Below are 21,920 nucleotides of genomic sequence, written 5' to 3'. Positions count from 1 at the left end.
TCAGCTTTTGTGATCAGGCCCCGGCTCCTCGCTCCGGTCTCTCCTGTACAGTGAGGCCTCATTATACCCCTGTATAAGGATCTAGTGACGCAGTGTAGACTGTTATTCAGCATTGCTGTGTCCTCAGATTGTCAGCTCTTGTGATCAGGCCCCTGCTCCTCGCTCCGGTCTCTCCTGTACAGTGAGGGCCTCATTCTCCACCTGTATAAGGATCTAGTGACGCAGTGTAGACTGTTATTCAGCATTGCTGTCTCCTCAGATTGTCAGCTCTTGTGATCAGGCCCCTGCTCCTCGCTCCGGTCTCTCCTGTACAGTGAGGCCTCATTATACCCCTGTATAAGGATCTAGTGACGCAGTGTAGACTGTTATTCAGCATTGCTGTTTCCTCAGATTGTCACCTCTTGTGATCAGGCCCCTGCTCCTCGCTCCGGTTTCTCCTGTACAGTGAGGCCTCATTATACTCCTGTATAAGGATCTAGTGACGCAGTGTAGACTGTTATTCAGCATTGCTGTCTCCTCAGATTGTCAGCTCTTGTGATCAGGCCCCTGCTCCTCGCTCCGGTCTCTCCTGTACAGTGAGGCCTCATTATACCCCTGTATAAGGATCTAGTGACGCAGTGTAGACTGTTATTCAGCATTGCTGTTTCCTCAGATTGTCAGCTCTTGTGATCAGGCCCCTGCTTCTCGCTCCGCTCTCTCCTGTACAATGAGGCCTCATTATACCCCTGTATAAGGATCTAGTGACGCAGTGTAGACTGTTATTCAGCATTGCTGTTTCCTCAGATTGTCAGCTCTTGTGATCAGGCCCCTGCTCCTCGCTCCGGTCTCTCCTGTACAGTGAGGCCTCATTATACCCCTGTATAAGGATCTAGTGACGCAGTGTAGACTGTTATTCAACATTGCTGTGTCCTCAGATTGTCAGCTCTTGTGATCAGGCCCCGGCTCCTCGCTCCGGTCTCTCCTGTACAGTGAGGCCTCATTATACCCCTGTATAAGGATCTAGTGACGCAGTATAGACTGTTATTCAGCATTGCTGTTTCCTCAGATTGTCAGCTCTTGTGATCAGGCCCCTGCTCCTCGCTCCGCTCTCTTCTGTACAGTGAGGCCTCATTATACCCCTGTATAAGGATCTAGTGACGCAGTGTAGACTGTTATTCAGCATTGCTGTCTCCTCAGATTGTCAGCTCTTGTGATCAGGCCCCTGCTCCTCGCTCCGGTCTCTCCTGTACAGTGAGGCCTCATTATACCCCTGTATAAGGATCTAGTGACGCAGTGTAGACTGTTATTCAGCATTGCTGTTTCCTCAGATTGTCACCTCTTGTGATCAGGCCCCTGCTCCTCGCTCCGGTTTCTCCTGTACAGTGAGACCTCATTATACCCCTGTATAAGGATCTAGTGACGCAGTATAGACTGTTATTCAGCATTGCTGTTTCCTCAGATTGTCAGCTCTTGTGATCAGGCCCCTGCTCCTCGCTCCGCTCTCTCCTGTACAGTGAGGCCTCATTATACCCCTGTATAAGGATCTAGTGACGCAGTGTAGACTGTTATTCAGCATTGCTGTCTCCTCAGATTGTCAGCTCTTGTGATCAGGCCCCTGCTCCTCGCTCCAGTCTCTCCTGTACAGTGAGGCCTCATTATACTCCTGTATAAGGATCTAGTGACGCAGTGTAGACTGTTATTCAGCATTGCTGTCTCCTCAGATTGTCAGCTCTTGTGATCAGGCCCCTGCTCCTCGCTCCGGTCTCTCCTGTACAGTGAGGCCTCATTCTCCACCTGTATAAGGATCTAGTGACGCAGTGTAGACTGTTATTCAGCATTGCTGTTTCCTCAGATTGTCAGCTCTTGTGATCAGGTCCCTGCTCCTCGCTCCGCTCTCTCCTGTACAATGAGGCCTCATTATACCCCTGTATAAGGATCTAGTGACGCAGTGTAGACTGTTATTCAGCATTGCTGTTTCCTCAGATTGTCAGCTCTTGTGATCAGGCCCCTGCTCCTCGCTCCGGTCTCTCCTGTACAGTGAGGCCTCATTATACCCCTGTATAAGGATCTAGTGACGCAGTGTAGACTGTTATTCAGCATTGCTGTGTCCTCAGATTGTCAGCTCTTGTGATCAGGCCCCGGCTCCTCACTCCGGTCTCTCCTGTACAGTGAGGCCTCATTATACCCCTGTATAAGGATCTAGTGACGCAGTGTAGATTGTTATTCAGCATTGCTGTTTCCTCAGATTGTCAGCTCTTGTGATCAGGCCCCTGCTCCTCGCTCCGCTCTCTCCTGTACAGTGAGGCCTCATTATACCCCTGTATAAGGATCTAGTGACGCAGTGTAGACTGTTATTCAGCATTGCTGTCTCCTCAGATTGTCAGCTCTTGTGATCAGGCCCCTGCTCCTCGCTCCGGTCTCTCCTGTACAGTGAGGCCTCATTATAACCCTGTATAAGGATCTAGTGACGCAGTGTAGACTGTTATTCAGCATTGCTGTCTCCTCAGATTGTCAGCTCTTGTGATTATGCCCCGGCTCCTCGCTCCGGTCTCTCCTGTACAGTGAGGCCTCATTATACCCCTGTATAAGGATCTAGTGACGCAGTGTAGACTGTTATTCAGCATTGCTGTTTCCTCAGATTGTCAGCTCTTGTGATCAGGCCCCTGCTCCTCGCTCCGGTCTCTCCTGTACAGTGAGGGCCTCATTCTCCACCTGTATAAGGATCTAGTGACGCAGTGTAGACTGTTATTCAGCATTGCTGTCTCCTCAGATTGTCAGCTCTTGTGATCAGGCCCCTGCTCCTCGCTCCGCTCTCTCCTGTACAGTGAGGCCTCATTATACCCCTGTATAAGGATCTAGTGACGCAGTGTAGACTGTTATTCAGCATTGCTGTGTCCTCAGATTGTCAGCTCTTGTGATCAGGCCCCGGCTCCTCGCTCCGGTCTCTCCTGTACAGTGAGGCCTCATTATACCCCTGTATAAGGATCTAGTGACGCAGTGTAGACTGTTATTCAGCATTGCTGTTTCCTCAGATTGTCAGCTCTTGTGATCAGGCCCCTGCTCCTCGCTCCGCTCTCTCCTGTACAGTGAGGCCTCATTATACCCCTGTATAAGGATCTAGTGACGCAGTGTAGACTGTTATTCAGCATTGCTGTCTCCTCAGATTGTCAGCTCTTGTGATCAGGCCCCTGCTCCTCGCTCCGGTCTCTCCTGTACAGTGAGGCCTCATTATACCCCTGTATAAGGATCTAGTGACGCAGTGTAGACTGTTATTCAGCATTGCTGTCTCCTCAGATTGTCAGCTCTTGTGATCAGGCCCCTGCTCCTCGCTCCGGTCTCTCCTGTACAGTGAGGCCTCATTATACCCCTGTATAAGGATCTAGTGACGCAGTGTAGACTGTTATTCATCATTGCTGTTTCCTCAGATTGTCAGCTCTTGTGATCAGGCCCCTGCTCCTCGCTCCGGTCTCTCCTGTACAGTGAGGGCCTCATTCTCCACCTGTATAAGGATCTAGTGACGCAGTGTAGACTGTTATTCAGCATTGCTGTTTCCTCAGATTGTCAGCTCTTGTGATCAGGCCCCTGCTCCTCGCTCCGGTCTCTCCTGTACAGTGAGGCCTCATTATACCCCTGTATAAGGATCTAGTGACGCAGTGTAGACTGTTATTCAGCATTGCTGTGTCCTCAGATTGTCAGCTCTTGTGATCAGGCCCCGGTTCCTCGCTCCGGTCTCTCCTGTACAGTGAGGCCTCATTATACCCCTGTATAAGGATCTAGTGACGCAGCGTAGACTGTTATTCAGCATTGCTGTGTCCTCAGATTGTCAGCTCTTGTGATCAGGCCCCGGCTCCTCGCTCCGGTCTCTCCTGTACAGTGAGGCCTCATTATACCCCTGTATAAGGATCTAGTGACGCAGCGTAGACTGTTATTCAGCATTGCTGTTTCCTCAGATTGTCAGCTCTTGTGATCAGGCCCCTACTCCTCGCTCCGGTCTCTCCTGTACAGTGAGGGCCTCATTCTCCACCTGTATAAGGATCTAGTGACGCAGTGTAGACTGTTATTCAGCATTGCTGTTTCCTCAGATTGTCACCTCTTGTGATCAGGCCCCTGCTCCTCGCTCCGGTTTCTCCTGTACAGTGAGGCCTCATTATACTCCTGTATAAGGATCTAGTGACGCAGTGTAGACTGTTATTCAGCATTGCTGTCTCCTCAGATTGTCAGCTCTTGTGATCAGGCCCCTGCTCCTCGCTCCGGTCTCTCCTGTACAGTAAGGCCTCATTATACCCCTGTATAAGGATCTAGTGACGCAGTGTAGACTGTTATTCAGCATTGCTGTTTCCTCAGATTGTCAGCTCTTGTGATCAGGCCCCGGCTCCTCGCTCTGATCTCTCCTGTACAGTGAGGGCCTCATTCTCCACCTGTATAAGGATCTAGTGACACAGTGTAGACTGTTATTCAGCATTGCTGTCTCCTCAGATTGTCAGCTCTTGTGATCAGGCCCCTGCTCCTCGCTCCGCTCTCTCCTGTACAGTGAGGCCTCATTATACCCCTGTATAAGGATCTAGTGACGCAGTGTAGACTGTTATTCAGCATTGCTGTGTCCTCAGATTGTCAGCTCTTGTGATCAGGCCCCGGCTCCTCGCTCCGGTCTCTCCTGTACAGTGAGGCCTCATTATACCCCTGTATAAGGATCTAGTGACGCAGTGTAGACTGTTATTCAGCATTGCTGTTTCCTCAGATTGTCAGCTCTTGTGATCAGGCCCCTGCTCCTCGCTCCGCTCTCTCCTGTACAGTGAGGCCTCATTATACCCCTGTATAAGGATCTAGTGACGCAGTGTAGACTGTTTTTCAGCATTGCTGTCTCCTCAGATTGTCAGCTCTTGTGATGAGGCCCCTGCTCCTCGCTCTGGTCTCTCCTGTACAGTGAGGCCTCATTATACCCCTGTATAAGGATCTAGTGACGCAGTGTAGACTGTTATTCAGCATTGCTGTCTCCTCAGATTGTCAGCTCTTGTGATCAGGCCCCTGCTCCTCGCTCCGGTCTCTCCTGTACAGTGAGGCCTCATTATACCCCTGTATAAGGATCTAGTGACGCAGTGTAGACTGTTATTCAGCATTGCTGTTTCCTCAGATTGTCAGCTCTTGTGATCAGGCCCCGGCTCCTCGCTCCGGTCTCTCCTGTACAGTGAGGGCCCCATTCTCCACCTGTATAAGGATCTAGTGACGCAGTGTAGACTGTTATTCAGCATTGCTGTTTCCTCAGATTGTCAGCTCTTGTGATCAGGCCCCTGCTCCTCGCTCCGGTCTCTCCTGTACAGTGAGGCCTCATTATACCCCTGTATAAGGATCTAGTGACGCAGTGTAGACTGTTATTCAGCATTGCTGTGTCCTCAGATTGTCAGCTCTTGTGATCAGGCCCCGGCTCCTCGCTCCGGTCTCTCCTGTACAGTGAGGCCTCATTATACCCCTGTATAAGGATCTAGTGACGCAGTGTAGACTGTTATTCAGCATTGCTGTGTCCTCAGATTGTCAGCTCTTGTGATCAGGCCCCGGCTCCTCGCTCCGGTCTCTCCTGTACAGTGAGGCCTCATTATACCCCTGTATAAGGATCTAGTGACGCAGTGTAGACTGTTATTCAGCATTGCTGTTTCCTCAGATTGTCAGCTCTTGTGATCAGGCCCATGCTCCTCGCTCCGGTCTCTCCTGTACAGTGAGGGCCTCATTCTCCACCTGTATAAGGATCTAGTGACGCAGTGTAGACTGTTATTCAGCATTGCTGTCTCCTCAGATTGTCAGCTCTTGTGATCAGGCCCCTGCTCCTCGCTCCGGTCTCTCCTGTACAGTGAGGCCTCATTATACCCCTGTATAAGGATCTAGTGACGCAGTGTAGACTGTTATTCAGCATTGCTGTTTCCTCAGATTGTCACCTCTTGTGATCAGGCTCCTGCTCCTCGCTCCGGTTTCTCCTGTACAGTGAGGCCTCATTATACTCCTGTATAAGGATCTAGTGACGCAGTGTAGACTGTTATTCAGCATTGCTGTCTCCTCAGATTGTCAGCTCTTGTGATCAGGCCCCTGCTCCTCGCTCCGGTCTCTCCTGTACAGTGAGGCCTCATTCTCCACCTGTATAAGGATCTAGTGACGCAGTGTAGACTGTTATTCAGCATTGCTGTTTCCTCAGATTGTCAGCTCTTGTGATCAGGTCCCTGCTCCTCGCTCCGCTCTCTCCTGTACAATGAGGCCTCATTATACCCCTGTATAAGGATCTAGTGACGCAGTGTAGACTGTTATTCAGCATTGCTGTTTCCTCAGATTGTCAGCTCTTGTGATCAGGCCCCTGCTCCTCGCTCCGGTCTCTCCTGTACAGTGAGGCCTCATTATACCCCTGTATAAGGATCTAGTGACGCAGTGTAGACTGTTATTCAGCATTGCTGTTTCCTCAGATTGTCAGCTCTTGTGATCAGGCCCCGGCTCCTCGCTCCGGTCTCTCCTGTACAGTGAGGCCTCATTATACCCCTGTATAAGGATCTAGTGACGCAGTGTAGACTGTTATTCAGCATTGCTGTTTCCTCAGATTGTCAGCTCTTGTGATCAGGCCCCTGCTCCTCGCTCCGCTCTCTCCTGTACAGTGAGGCCTCATTATACCCCTGTATAAGGATCTAGTGACGCAGTGTAGACTGTTATTCAGCATTGCTGTCTCCTCAGATTGTCAGCTCTTGTGATCAGGCCCCTGCTCCTCGCTCCGGTCTCTCCTGTACAGTGAGGCCTCATTATACCCCTGTATAAGGATCTAGTGACGCAGTGTAGACTGTTATTCATCATTGCTGTTTCCTCAGATTGTCAGCTCTTGTGATCAGGCCCCGGCTCCTCGCTCCGGTCTCTCCTGTACAGTGAGGGCCTCATTCTCCACCTGTATAAGGATCTAGTGACGCAGTGTAGACTGTTATTCAGCATTGCTGTTTCCTCAGATTGTCAGCTCTTGTGATCAGGCCCCTGCTCCTCGCTCCGGTCTCTCCTGTACAGTGAGGCCTCATTATACCCCTGTATAAGGATCTAGTGACGCAGTGTAGACTGTTATTCAGCATTGCTGTGTCCTCAGATTGTCAGCTCTTGTGATCAGGCCCCGGTTCCTCGCTCCGGTCTCTCCTGTACAGTGAGGCCTCATTATACCCCTGTATAAGGATCTAGTGACGCAGCGTAGACTGTTATTCAGCATTGCTGTGTCCTCAGATTGTCAGCTCTTGTGATCAGGCCCCGGCTCCTCGCTCCGGTCTCTCCTGTACAGTGAGGCCTCATTATACCCCTGTATAAGGATCTAGTGACGCAGCGTAGACTGTTATTCAGCATTGCTGTTTCCTCAGATTGTCAGCTCTTGTGATCAGGCCCCTGCTCCTCGCTCCGGTCTCTCCTGTACAGTGAGGGCCTCATTCTCCACCTGTATAAGGATCTAGTGACGCAGTGTAGACTGTTATTCAGCATTGCTGTTTCCTCAGATTGTCACCTCTTGTGATCAGGCCCCTGCTCCTCGCTCCGGTTTCTCCTGTACAGTGAGGCCTCATTATACTCCTGTATAAGGATCTAGTGACGCAGTGTAGACTGTTATTCAGCATTGCTGTCTCCTCAGATTGTCAGCTCTTGTGATCAGGCCCCTGCTCCTCGCTCCGGTCTCTCCTGTACAGTAAGGCCTCATTATACCCCTGTATAAGGATCTAGTGACGCAGTGTAGACTGTTATTCAGCATTGCTGTTTCCTCAGATTGTCAGCTCTTGTGATCAGGCCCCGGCTCCTCACTCCGATCTCTCCTGTACAGTGAGGGCCTCATTCTCCACCTGTATAAGGATCTAGTGACACAGTGTAGACTGTTATTCAGCATTGCTGTCTCCTCAGATTGTCAGCTCTTGTGATCAGGCCCCTGCTCCTCGCTCCGCTCTCTCCTGTACAGTGAGGCCTCATTATACCCCTGTATAAGGATCTAGTGACGCAGTGTAGACTGTTATTCAGCATTGCTGTGTCCTCAGATTGTCAGCTCTTGTGATCAGGCCCCGGCTCCTCGCTCCGGTCTCTCCTGTACAGTGAGGCCTCATTATACCCCTGTATAAGGATCTAGTGACGCAGTGTAGACTGTTATTCAGCATTGCTGTTTCCTCAGATTGTCAGCTCTTGTGATCAGGCCCCTGCTCCTCGCTCCGCTCTCTCCTGTACAGTGAGGCCTCATTATACCCCTGTATAAGGATCTAGTGACGCAGTGTAGACTGTTTTTCAGCATTGCTGTCTCCTCAGATTGTCAGCTCTTGTGATGAGGCCCCTGCTCCTCGCTCCGGTCTCTCCTGTACAGTGAGGCCTCATTATACCCCTGTATAAGGATCTAGTGACGCAGTGTAGACTGTTATTCAGCATTGCTGTCTCCTCAGGTTGTCAGCTCTTGTGATCAGGCCCCTGCTCCTCGCTCCGGTCTCTCCTGTACAGTGAGGCCTCATTATACCCCTGTATAAGGATCTAGTGACGCAGTGTAGACTGTTATTCAGCATTGCTGTTTCCTCAGATTGTCAGCTCTTGTGATCAGGCCCCGGCTCCTCGCTCCGGTCTCTCCTGTACAGTGAGGGCCCCATTCTCCACCTGTATAAGGATCTAGTGACGCAGTGTAGACTGTTATTCAGCATTGCTGTTTCCTCAGATTGTCAGCTCTTGTGATCAGGCCCCTGCTCCTCGCTCCGGTCTCTCCTGTACAGTGAGGCCTCATTATACCCCTGTATAAGGATCTAGTGACGCAGTGTAGACTGTTATTCAGCATTGCTGTGTCCTCAGATTGTCAGCTCTTGTGATCAGGCCCCGGCTCCTCCCTCCGGTCTCTCCTGTACAGTGAGGCCTCATTATACCCCTGTATAAGGATCTAGTGACGCAGTGTAGACTGTTATTCAGCATTGCTGTGTCCTCAGATTGTCAGCTCTTGTGATCAGGCCCCGGCTCCTCGCTCCGGTCTCTCCTGTACAGTGAGGCCTCATTATACCCCTGTATAAGGATCTAGTGACGCAGTGTAGACTGTTATTCAGCATTGCTGTTTCCTCAGATTGTCAGCTCTTGTGATCAGGCCCATGCTCCTCGCTCCGGTCTCTCCTGTACAGTGAGGGCCTCATTCTCCACCTGTATAAGGATCTAGTGACGCAGTGTAGACTGTTATTCAGCATTGCTGTCTCCTCAGATTGTCAGCTCTTGTGATCAGGCCCCTGCTCCTCGCTCCGGTCTCTCCTGTACAGTGAGGCCTCATTATACCCCTGTATAAGGATCTAGTGACGCAGTGTAGACTGTTATTCAGCATTGCTGTTTCCTCAGATTGTCACCTCTTGTGATCAGGCTCCTGCTCCTCGCTCCGGTTTCTCCTGTACAGTGAGGCCTCATTATACTCCTGTATAAGGATCTAGTGACGCAGTGTAGACTGTTATTCAGCATTGCTGTCTCCTCAGATTGTCAGCTCTTGTGATCAGGCCCCTGCTCCTCGCTCCGGTCTCTCCTGTACAGTGAGGCCTCATTCTCCACCTGTATAAGGATCTAGTGACGCAGTGTAGACTGTTATTCAGCATTGCTGTTTCCTCAGATTGTCAGCTCTTGTGATCAGGTCCCTGCTCCTCGCTCCGCTCTCTCCTGTACAATGAGGCCTCATTATACCCCTGTATAAGGATCTAGTGACGCAGTGTAGACTGTTATTCAGCATTGCTGTTTCCTCAGATTGTCAGCTCTTGTGATCAGGCCCCTGCTCCTCGCTCCGGTCTCTCCTGTACAGTGAGGCCTCATTATACCCCTGTATAAGGATCTAGTGACGCAGTGTAGACTGTTATTCAGCATTGCTGTTTCCTCAGATTGTCAGCTCTTGTGATCAGGCCCCGGCTCCTCGCTCCGGTCTCTCCTGTACAGTGAGGCCTCATTATACCCCTGTATAAGGATCTAGTGACGCAGTGTAGACTGTTATTCAGCATTGCTGTTTCCTCAGATTGTCAGCTCTTGTGATCAGGCCCCTGCTCCTCGCTCCGCTCTCTCCTGTACAGTGAGGCCTCATTATACCCCTGTATAAGGATCTAGTGACGCAGTGTAGACTGTTATTCAGCATTGCTGTCTCCTCAGATTGTCAGCTCTTGTGATCAGGCCCCTGCTCCTCGCTCCGGTCTCTCCTGTACAGTGAGGCCTCATTATACCCCTGTATAAGGATCTAGTGACGCAGTGTAGACTGTTATTCAGCATTGCTGTTTCCTCAGATTGTCACCTCTTGTGATCAGGCCCCTGCTCCTCGCTCCGGTTTCTCCTGTACAGTGAGGCCTCATTATACTCCTGTATAAGGATCTAGTGACACAGTGTAGACTGTTATTCAGCATTGCTGTCTCCTCAGATTGTCAGCTCTTGTGATCAGGCCCCTGCTCCTCTCTCCGGTCTCTCCTGTACAGTGAGGCCTCATTCTCCACCTGTATAAGGATCTAGTGACGCAGTGTAGACTGTTATTCAGCATTGCTGTTTCCTCAGATCGTCAGCTCTTGTGATCAGGTCCCTGCTCCTCGCTCCGCTCTCTCCTGTACAATGAGGCCTCATTATACCCCTGTATAAGGATCTAGTGACGCAGTGTAGACTGTTATTCAGCATTGCTGTTTCCTCAGATTGTCAGCTCTTGTGATCAGGCCCCTGCTCCTCGCTCCGGTCTCTCCTGTACAGTGAGGCCTCATTATACCCCTGTATAAGGATCTAGTGACGCAGTGTAGACTGTTCTTCAGCATTGCTGTGTCCTCAGATTGTCAGCTCTTGTGATCAGGCCCCGGCTCCTCGCTCCGGTCTCTCCTGTACAGTGAGGCCTCATTATACCCCTGTATAAGGATCTAGTGACGCAGTGTAGACTGTTATTCAGCATTGCTGTCTCCTCAAATTGTCAGCTCTTGTGATCAGGCCCCTGCTCCTCGCTCCGGTCTCTCCTGTACAGTGAGGCCTCATTATACCCCTGTATAAGGATCTAGTGACGCAGTGTAGACTGTTATTCAGCATTGCTGTTTCCTCAGATTGTCAGCTCTTGTGATCAGGCCCCTGCTCCTCGCTCCGCTCTCTCCTGTACAGTGAGGCCTCATTATACCCCTGTATAAGGATCTAGTGACGCAGTGTAGACTGTTATTCAGCATTGCTGTCTCCTCAGATTGTCAGCTCTTGTGATCAGGCCCCTGCTCCTCGCTCCGGTCTCTCCTGTACAGTGAGGCCTCATTATAACCCTGTATAAGGATCTAGTGATGCAGTGTAGACTGTTATTCAGCATTGCTGTCTCCTCAGATTGTCAGCTCTTGTGATCATGCCCCGGCTCCTCGCTCCCGTCTCTCCTGTACAGTGAGGCCTCATTATACCCCTGTATAAGGATCTAGTGACGCAGTGTAGACTGTTATTCAGCATTGCTGTTTCCTCAGATTGTCAGCTCTTGTGATCAGGCCCCTGCTCCTCGCTCCGGTCTCTCCTGTACAGTGAGGGCCTCATTCTCCACCTGTATAAGGATCTAGTGACGCAGTGTAGACTGTTATTCAGCATTGCTGTCTCCTCAGATTGTCAGCTCTTGTGATCAGGCCCCTGCTCCTCGCTCCGCTCTCTCCTGTACAGTGAGGCCTCATTATACCCCTGTATAAGGATCTAGTGACGCAGTGTAGACTGTTATTCAGCATTGCTGTGTCCTCAGATTGTCAGCTCTTGTGATCAGGCCCCGGCTCCTCGCTCCGGTCTCTCCTGTACAGTGAGGCCTCATTATACCCCTGTATAAGGATCTAGTGACGCAGTGTAGACTGTTATTCAGCATTGCTGTTTCCTCAGATTGTCAGCTCTTGTGATCAGGCCCCTGCTCCTCGCTCCGCTCTCTCCTGTACAGTGAGGCCTCATTATACCCCTGTATAAGGATCTAGTGACGCAGTGTAGACTGTTATTCAGCATTGCTGTCTCCTCAGATTGTCAGCTCTTGTGATCAGGCCCCTGCTCCTCGATCCGGTCTCTCCTGTACAGTGAGGCCTCATTATACCCCTGTATAAGGATCTAGTGACGCAGTGTAGACTGTTATTCAGCATTGCTGTCTCCTCAGATTGTCAGCTCTTGTGATCAGGCCCCTGCTCCTCACTCCGGTCTCTCCTGTACAGTGAGGCCTCATTATACCCCTGTATAAGGATCTAGTGACGCAGTGTAGACTGTTATTCAGCATTGCTGTTTCCTCAGATTGTCAGCTCTTGTGATCAGGCCCCGGCTCCTCGCTCCGGTCTCTCCTGTACAGTGAGGGCCTCATTCTCCACCTGTATAAGGATCTAGTGACGCAGTGTAGACTGTTATTCAGCATTGCTGTTTCCTCAGATTGTCAGCTCTTGTGATCAGGCCCCGGCTCCTCGCTCCGGTCTCTCCTGTACAGTGAGGCCTCATTATACCCCTGTATAAGGATCTAGTGACGCAGTGTAGACTGTTATTCAGCATTGCTGTGTCCTCAGATTGTCAGCTCTTGTGATCAGGCCCCGGTTCCTCGCTCCGGTCTCTCCTGTACAGTGAGGCCTCATTATACCCCTGTATAAGGATCTAGTGACGCAGTGTAGACTGTTATTCAGCATTGCTGTGTCCTTAGATTGTCAGCTCTTGTGATCAGGCCCCGGCTCCTCGCTCCGGTCTCTCCTGTACAGTGAGGCCTCATTATACCCCTGTATAAGGATCTAGTGACGCAGCGTAGACTGTTATTCAGCATTGCTGTTTCCTCAGATTGTCAGCTCTTGTGATCAGGCCCCTGCTCCTCGCTCCGGTCTCTCCTGTACAGTGAGGGCCTCATTCTCCACCTGTATAAGGATCTAGTGACGCAGTGTAGACTGTTATTCAGCATTGCTGTCTCCTCAGATTGTCAGCTCTTGTGATCAGGCCCCTGCTCCTCGCTCCGGTCTCTCCTGTACAGTGAGGCCTCATTATACCCCTGTATAAGGATCTAGTGACGCAGTGTAGACTGTTATTCAGCATTGCTGTTTCCTCAGATTGTCAACTCTTGTGATCAGGCCCCTGCTCCTCGCTCCGGTCTCTCCTGTACAGTGAGGCCTCATTATACCCCTGTATAAGGATCTAGTGACGCAGTGTAGACTGTTATTCAGCATTGCTGTTTCCTCAGATTGTCAGCTTTTGTGATCAGGCCCCGGCTCCTCGCTCCGGTCTCTCCTGTACAGTGAGGCCTCATTATACCCCTGTATAAGGATCTAGTGACGCAGTGTAGACTGTTATTCAGCATTGCTGTGTCCTCAGATTGTCAGCTCTTGTGATCAGGCCCCGGCTCCTCGCTCCGGTCTCTCCTGTACAATGAGGCCTCATTATACCCCTGTATAAGGATCTAGTGACGTAGTGTAGACTGTTATTCAGCATTGCTGTGTCCTCAGATTGTCAGCTCTTGTGATCAGGCCCCGGCTCCTCGCTCCGGTCTCTCCTGTACAGTGAGGCCTCATTATACCCCTGTATAAGGATCTAGTGACGCAGCGTAGACTGTTATTCAGCATTGCTGCTTCCTCAGATTGTCAGCTCTTGTGATCAGGCCCCAGCTCCTCGCTCCGCTCTCTTCTGTACAGTGAGGCCTCATTATACCCCTGTATAAGGATCTAGTGACGCAGTGTAGACTGTTATTCAGCATTGCTGTTTCCTCAGATTGTCAGCTCTTGTGATCAGGCCCCGTCTCCTCGCTCCGGTCTCTCCTGTACAGTGAGGCCTCATTATACCCCTGTATAAGGATCTAGTGACGCAGTGTAGACTGTTATTCAGCATTGCTGTTTCCTCAGATTGTCAGCTCTTGTGATCAGGCCCCTGCTCCTCGCTCCGGTCTCTCCTGTACAGTGAGGCCTCATTATACCCCTGTATAAGGATCTAGTGACGCAGTGTAGACTGTTATTCAGCATTGCTGTTTCCTCAGATTGTCAGCTCTTGTGATCAGGCCCCTGCTCCTCGCTCCAGTCTCTCCTGTACAGTGAGGCCTCATTATACCCCTGTATAAGGATCTAGTGATGCAGTGTAGACTGTTATTCAGCATTGCTGTGTCCTCAGATTGTCAGCTCTTGTGATCAGGCCCCGGCTCCTCGCTCCTGTCTCTCCTGTACAGTGAGGCCTCATTATACTCCTGTATAAGGATCTAGTGACGCAGTACAGACTGTTATTCAGCATTGCTGTGTCCTCAGATTGTCAGCTCTTGTGATCAGGCCCCGGCTCCTCGCTCCGGTCTCTCCTGTACAGTGAGGCCTCATTATACCCTTGTATAAGGATCTAGTGACGCAGTGTAGACTGTTATTCAGCATTGCTGTTTCCTCAGATTGTCAACTCGTGTGATCAGGCCCCTGCTCCTCGCTCCGGTCTCTCCTGTACAGTGAGGCCTCATTATACCCCTGTATAAGGATCTAGTGACGCAGTGTAGACTGTTATTCAGCATTGCTGTTTCCTCAGATTGTCAGCTCTTGTGATCAGGCACCGGCTCCTCGCTCCGGTCTCTCCTGTACAGTGAGGGCCTCATTCTCCACCTGTATAAGGATCTAGTGACGCAGTGTAGACTGTTATTCAGCATTGCTGTTTCCTCAGATTGTCAGCTCTTGTGATCAGGCCCCGGCTCCTCGCTCGGATCTCTCCTGTACAGTGAGGCCTCATTATACCCCTGTATAAGGATCTAGTGACGCAGTGTAGACTGTTATTCAGCATTGCTGTTTCCTCAGATTGTCAGCTCTTGTGATCAGGCCCCTGCTCCTCGCTCCGGTCTCTCCTGTACAGTGAGGCCTCATTATACCCCTGTATAAGGATCTAGTGACGCAGTGTAGACTGTTATTCAGCATTGCTGTGTCCTCAGATTGTCAGCTCTTGTGATCAGGCCCCGGCTCCTCGCTCCGGTCTCTCCTGTACAGTGAGGCCTCATTATACCCCTGTATAAGGATCTAGTGACGCAGTGTAGACTGTTATTCAGCATTGCTGTTTCCTCAGATTGTCAGCTCTTGTGATCAGACCCCTGCTCCTCGCTCCGCTCTCTCCTGTACAGTGAGGCCTCATTATACCCCTGTATAAGGATCTAGTGACGCAGTGTAGACTGTTATTCAGCATTGCTGTCTCGTCAGATTGTCAGCTCTTGTGATCAGGCCCCTGCTCCTCGCTCCGGTCTCTCCTGTACAGTGAGGCCTCATTATACCCCTGTATAAGGATCTAGTGACGCAGTGTAGACTGTTATTCAGCATTGCTGTCTCCTCAGATTGTCAGCTCTTGTGATCATGCCCCTGCTCCTCGCTCTGGTCTCTCCTGTACAGTGAGGCCTCATTATACCCCTGTATAAGGATCTAGTGACGCAGTGTAGACTGTTATTCAGCATTGCTATTTCCTCAGATTGTCAGCTCTTATGATCAGGCCCCTGCTCCTCGCTCCGGTCTCTCCTGTACAGTGAGGGCCTCATTCTCCACCTGTATAAGGATCTAGTGACGCAGTGTAGACTGTTATTCAGCATTGCTGTCTCCTCAGATTGTCAGCTCTTGTGATCAGGCCCCTGCTCCTCGCTCCGCTCTCTCCTGTACAGTGAGGCCTCATTATACCCCTGTATAAGGATCTAGTGACGCAGTGTAGACTGTTATTCAGCATTGCTGTGTCCTCAGATTGTCAGCTCTTGTGATCAGGCCCCGGCTCCTCGCTCCGGTCTCTCCTGTACAGTGAGGCCTCATTATACCCCTGTATAAGGATCTAGTGATGCAGTGTAGACTGTTATTCAGCATTGCTGTTTCCTCAGATTGTCAGCTCTTGTGATCAGGCCCCTGCTCCTCGCTCCGCTCTCTCCTGTACAGTGAGGCCTCATTATACCCCTGTATAAGGATCTAGTGACGCAGTGTAGACTGTTATTCAGCATTGCTGTCTCCTCAGATTGTCAGCTCTTGTGATCAGGCCCCTGCTCCTCGCTCTGGTCTCTCCTGTACAGTGAGGCCTCATTATACCCCTGTATAAGGATCTAGTGACGCAGTGTAGACTGTTATTCAGCATTGCTGTCTCCTCAGATTGTCAGCTCTTGTGATCATGCCCCTGCTCCTCGCTCTGGTCTCTCCTTGTAAAATAATGCATATCCTGTAAAATACTCAGGACTAGTTACCAGATAAAAATATAGTGGTTTATTTGGTTTCTTCCATCAAAGAAAGGTTATTACAGAAAAACAGGTGAATAAAAATAAGTGAAAGAGATATTGTCCATTAGATCATGCTCTGAGATCTCACATGGCAAAAGCAACATGTATTCTTCTTCTCTCCGGGATCTCACATGGCAAATGGCGTCTGTCTCTCAGTTCGGCTTCTTCGTAATAAAGTAACATACCAGCTGTTGAGTTATGTCATCTTGCGTCTGTGTCTCATGATGGTGAGGGAAGAAGAAGAGCCACCTCTACAGTTAGCCATGAATTATATACGTCTCCTAAAGCACGTGGTCTCTACATATATGGAGCTGTCTTTCTACCATGAGCCAAGCTTAAAAATAGCCTATGTCATGTAAGCTAAAGCATTCTACAGAACTGGGTGTAATAAGTAATATTTAACGAATTATTAATATTTAACAATTCCCCCTTTTGAGGGAGACAGACATTAATTGGAACCCTCAAATATAACAAGATCTTTTTCTTCTTTTCTTCTTCTTTGACAAAATAATTTAATATCAATAATAATAATAATATCAGATTACCGTTATAAGTACTCAATGACATAATTGACGTGAATTCATGTTATGGTAAGCCGTGAACAATATTCATATAAAATATGTATAATTATACTTCCCTAAGTCTAAATTGAAGCATCTCAGGTCCAGTCATCATCATCTGGTGTCATCTGGTCTTCATTTTGATGTCTTCTGTCTTCTTCTTGGTTCTTTTAAAAACACAGTTTTTCTATAGCATATAGAAATTGTGTTGTGTATCAAATCAAAGTCCATAATTTCAAATGTTAATACGAAAACAAAGTCTATGCAGCTTTAATATCTGTGCAGTGTCATCTTTAAAAACCTGGGCTTATATTGGCTCGCCTTGGATATTCTGGAATCCTCCATCGGTACTGGTCTTTGAACAGGTGTGACGTCTTTGGTCAGCAAAGCAAGGGTTAAAATGACTCTTCCTTGCTAAACATAGCATCATAACCAGTCCTTGTCCTAATGCACAGGACATATGTCAGGGTTGTAGCTTCCTGATAATTACCTTCATTGTTCACCAGCTTTCATCGAAGCTTTTCAGGTGATTGAAAACCTCTGGAATTTGATAAGAACGTGATAACACAGTTCATCTCAGCATCATAGGATCATCGTCCTCTGGTTGTCAGGTTAGACACTTTAATTGTGACTGTCGGTGGTGGATACTGCACTTGTGACTGTCAGTGGTGGATACTGCACTTGTGACTGTCAGTGGTGGATACTGCATTTGTAATTAACACAGTTCATTTCTCAAAAGTCATAGCTTTGTTACCTTCTGGGACTTCTGGATCGCGGCATTCTTCTTCTTGCAACTGATAAGAATCAATGAAGTTTAGAAATGTGAAAAGTCTTTATTAACATAATTTCAGTATCTTGCTTGAAGTCTTCTTTCCCTATCCTATACCAAATCTGGTAATTTCCTATCCTATAATATCACAGCGTACCATAGCAATCAGTAATATCCATATAATTATTATCAGAATTTGTACCATATATGGATTTCAATATTTGAAATAATAAACGATAATACATTATTATCCGCATTTTTCATGTGATAGAACATTTTTTTTTATGTCATAGGTGTAATTACCTTTTTCAACCCATAGGTGTCACTGTTTTATGTAACCAGTGTTTTCATCTTTATTAATAAGGAATATATTTATTATACTAATAATATGTAGGAATGTAAAGCCATGAACCAAAATAAGAATATATGAGTGAGCGAATGAATGAATAAAAGAATTGTTGCATATAACTCAGAAGTGAAACATTTCCATAGTAATAGAACCATATAATTGCTATATTTAATGAAGCAATATTCTCAGCAGATATTACTTTACTAAATATTCGTGAAAGAATTAAAAATAATGAAAAATAAGAATAAAAATAAAAATAAGAATAAGGCCTTTATGTTGATGCAGAGTAGTTATGTCTTCAGTAACATATACCCTTAATATTTCCATGATCTGGATTATTTCATAATTGTCATAAACTTGTGTTATCAAAATATTCAAATCATGCAACTTTGCATGTAATTCCTCTTAGTGTAAAGAAATGACTCTTTATAATACTTGTTATTATACCCAATACTTATACCATTGTACCTTATTAATATTTTTTTTTCCTATTAAAATGTGTGAAGAAGAGGTATTAATCAAATGTGATGATGTAGTCAGGATCAAAAACATATTTTCCCCCTTAATACCAAAAAATATTGTTCTATGAAATAATTCATTTATCAAAACCAAAATTAAAAATAATTAATGTATAAATTATGTGAATTTATACTTGCTTATACCATTATTTGTCTGAAGATGTGTAACCATCAAAATTAATTTGAATATCATAAAATTATCCTTTGGAAAAATTAATTTAAATGTAGTTTAAGATTAACACACTTGGACAGAGAAGGAAGGTCCACTATTCCCAGATGCAGCTGGTGAATACCAGGCTCTGTGCTGGTGCCTGTTTAAAAGAGCTAAAGCTGATAAGGAAAGAATAGATTTTCTTCCTAAACTATTTTCTATTTTGTTGTGCGATTGCACTTATCCACAATTAACTAAATCAAGAAATAATTACTATAGAAATACAGAAATATATGTTGTATAGATAATATTTCATTATATATCCTAATATTCTAATAATTTAACTGATCTGCATATTTCTCCTAAAGATAAAAGCTTTTGGGGTTTTTTTTCTTTCCTCATTCAGAATCCTGAGGCCTCATACAAACGTATCACATTACTCGCTCAGCAGCTGCTCATACACTCAGTCACTGTCACTCAGACTGTGTCACATATTAACTTTAAACCAAATACCTCACATATGAAGGTGTGATGAATACACGTATTTTAACCCAAATTATCCTAATTATCAATGCATTGTAAACTATTTCAATTTAGTCTCTTAATATTTCTTTGAATATTCCCCAAATACACATGACATAAATATATATGTATAGCTATACTTGACATTTAGGCCTGGAAAAAAAATTCCATTGCTTTGCAAAAGTTGAGACCCCCTTTAAAATTCTTTTCCTAAGGAACAGGGACATAGTATACTGGTATACTTGTATTATTAGAACAAGGTTCAAATTCCCCTGCTGTGGTTGTCATTCAAACCATGCAGTAAAGCACACACCCAGAACATTTTAAAAAGCAATTAGTTATTTCCTTTTAAGGGTTAGATATATAAAATCATGCAATTATTGCAACTTCCTGTGTAAATAAAGGCATAAATCCTTGGAAGAGAATTTTTCTCGATTAAGTCCTGCTTTGAAATGAAAATTCTAAGGAAACATAAAAAATAAGGTTAATATCATATTCATATTCTAAATATTATTACTGATGTAGATTTTAATTTTCATTAAAAAATACAGTTCTACTATTTCTACTTCTACAAACACTCTATATATATACTGTATGACTATGTATATATCCACAAACCATAAAACTACAGGATTATACTCTATAACTCACTAATTGTATAACACTGTTACACAATATATATTACTTTTTTCCTAGCCAATTCCTACACCCATACTTATTTCTCTGCAAAAAATATCCTGAAAGGTTCTTGCCATTTTAAAGCTGATAGATTCTTGGAGCAGAGTATTCAGTTTACAGGCCATGATGTCACTCACCACCTGTTTCTGTCTGTTAAATTCGGCCATCTTTGTTACAGAAAGAAAATCAGAACTCATCATTTTTCTTAATTCCATTTGTGTCTTTTCGGTGTTCCTTTGCATCATTCCATATGGCTTATAACAAACATGTGATTTTCTTTTTCTTTCTTCGTAGATTTGATTTTGGGGAAAACTCATTTTAGAAGGTTTTGCTAATACCGGCTTCTGATAAGATTTTACTCTGCCTGTCTTTACAAAATTAGCACAATTTACTTTCCTTTCACGATTCTCGTGTTTTCTGGCAAAATCAAGGGATTGCGCACATTCAAACAAAGAATCTTTTTGTGACGCAATAACACGTGATGCAGGATTTAGAAACCAAAATTTGCTTACAAAACTCCTTATGAGGGACTGTGTTTTGACATTCTCACTCAGCATTCTATACAAACGTTCATATATGGACATGAACGTAAAAATACATTCCTTCCGACCAATTCTTAATTTTTGAAGAATATCAATATCTGGATGATTTTCATTTGATGAACAAAAAATGAGAATTTTTAATCTGTCTTTATCAGTTAAATTCTCATGTGTTTCACCAGATAACTTTAAAGACAATCTCCTAGCAAAATTTACAGGGATCCACATTTTGAACAACTGATTCTTCTCCTCGTTAGATAAATCAAATTTATCAGTACAACTTTCATAAATCTCAGAGTTTCTACAAACATCTATTTTGTTGTCATAAGCAGGAATTATTTGGCATATCTTTATCAAATCCTTCCTCACGCTACTTCGGATTTGGGCCTGTGAGTCGTCTATTTTTAGTGGTACGTCTTTCCCTTGTACGTCCTCTACGTCAGTTCTGAAGTCTCCTCCTACTTCTCCATCTTGTTCCACGTCTGCAAGGTCACCTTCAATGGCTGCTACAGACACTTGATTACAGTCAATCTCCCTAACTTTACAGCCAATCTCGAGAACATCACAACAATCATTTTTGGATTTCTCTGACACAGATCTATGAAATATATCTACCATCTGTAGAATATTTTTTAATCTCTCTCTTTCTCTATTGAAAAACTTAGAATCTAACCTCTGATTCTCGAGTTCACACTCGGCATATAAACTTAACCATAAAACTTCTGAATTAGAATTGTCTACAGACTTAAATTTCAATTTACTCTGCTTAGCAAGACAATTAATGACATCCATTTTATCTTACCTTGAAATGTCTCAGCTTGTTCCTTTGATGGACAACGCTGGGTTCCTGTTGTCTTGGTTTCAGCACGTCTGGCACTTTGGCACTTGTAGTACTTCTCAATCTATCTGGCAATTCTTACTTCTAGGTTCTATGTGATTCTTGTAAGTAGTGGAATTCCCGATAACTTGCACATATGATTTGACGTTAGCAAAGTCCAATCCCCCGTGTGGGCAAGTTGAGGGAAATCCGCAAAAAAGTACAAAAATTCAGATCTGGCTGGCTCTCCAATGTAAAATAATGCATATCCTGTAAAATACTCAGGACTAGTTACCAGATAAAAATATAGTGGTTTATTTGGTTTCTTCCATCAAAGAAAGGTTATTACAGAAAAACAGGTGAATAAAAATAAGTGAAAGAGATATTGTCCATTAGATCATGCTCTGAGATCTCACATGGCAAAAGCAACATGTATTCTTCTTCTCTCCGGGATCTCACATGGCAAATGGCGTCTGTCTCTCAGTTCGGCTTCTTCGTAATAAAGTAACATACCAGCTGTTGAGTTATGTCATCTTGCGTCTGTGTCTCATGATGGTGAGGGAAGAAGAAGAGCCACCTCTACAGTTAGCCATGAATTATATACGTCTCCTAAAGCACGTGGTCTCTACATATATGGAGCTGTCTTTCTACCATGAGCCAAGCTTAAAAATAGCCTATGTCATGTAAGCTAAAGCATTCTACAGAACTGGGTGTAATAAGTAATATTTAACGAATTATTAATATTTAACACTCCTGTACAGTGAGGCCTCATTATACCCCTGTATAAGGATCTAGTGACGCAGTGTAGACTGTTATTCAGCATTGCTGTTTCCTCAGATTGTCAGCTCTTGTGATCAGGCCCCTGCTCCTCGCTCCGGTCTCTCCTGTACAGTGAGG

The 21,920-nt window shown here is 46.2% G+C and overlaps 1 protein-coding gene across 1 annotated transcript in view; it reads left to right on the top strand.

Moving 5' to 3' along the window:
- LOC141047167 (uncharacterized) overlaps positions 1–21,920 on the top strand; it is a 549,720-nt gene that overhangs the window by 398,350 nt on the left and 129,450 nt on the right. The window lies entirely within an intron of this gene.

The sequence above is a fragment of the Dendrobates tinctorius genome, unplaced genomic scaffold (genome assembly GCF_039654945.1).
Source record: "Dendrobates tinctorius isolate UK_male_01 unplaced genomic scaffold, ASM3965494v1 ptg000126l, whole genome shotgun sequence".
Taxonomy (NCBI): Eukaryota; Metazoa; Chordata; class Amphibia; order Anura; family Dendrobatidae; genus Dendrobates; species Dendrobates tinctorius.
This window is presented reverse-complemented; position numbering and strand designations above follow the sequence as displayed.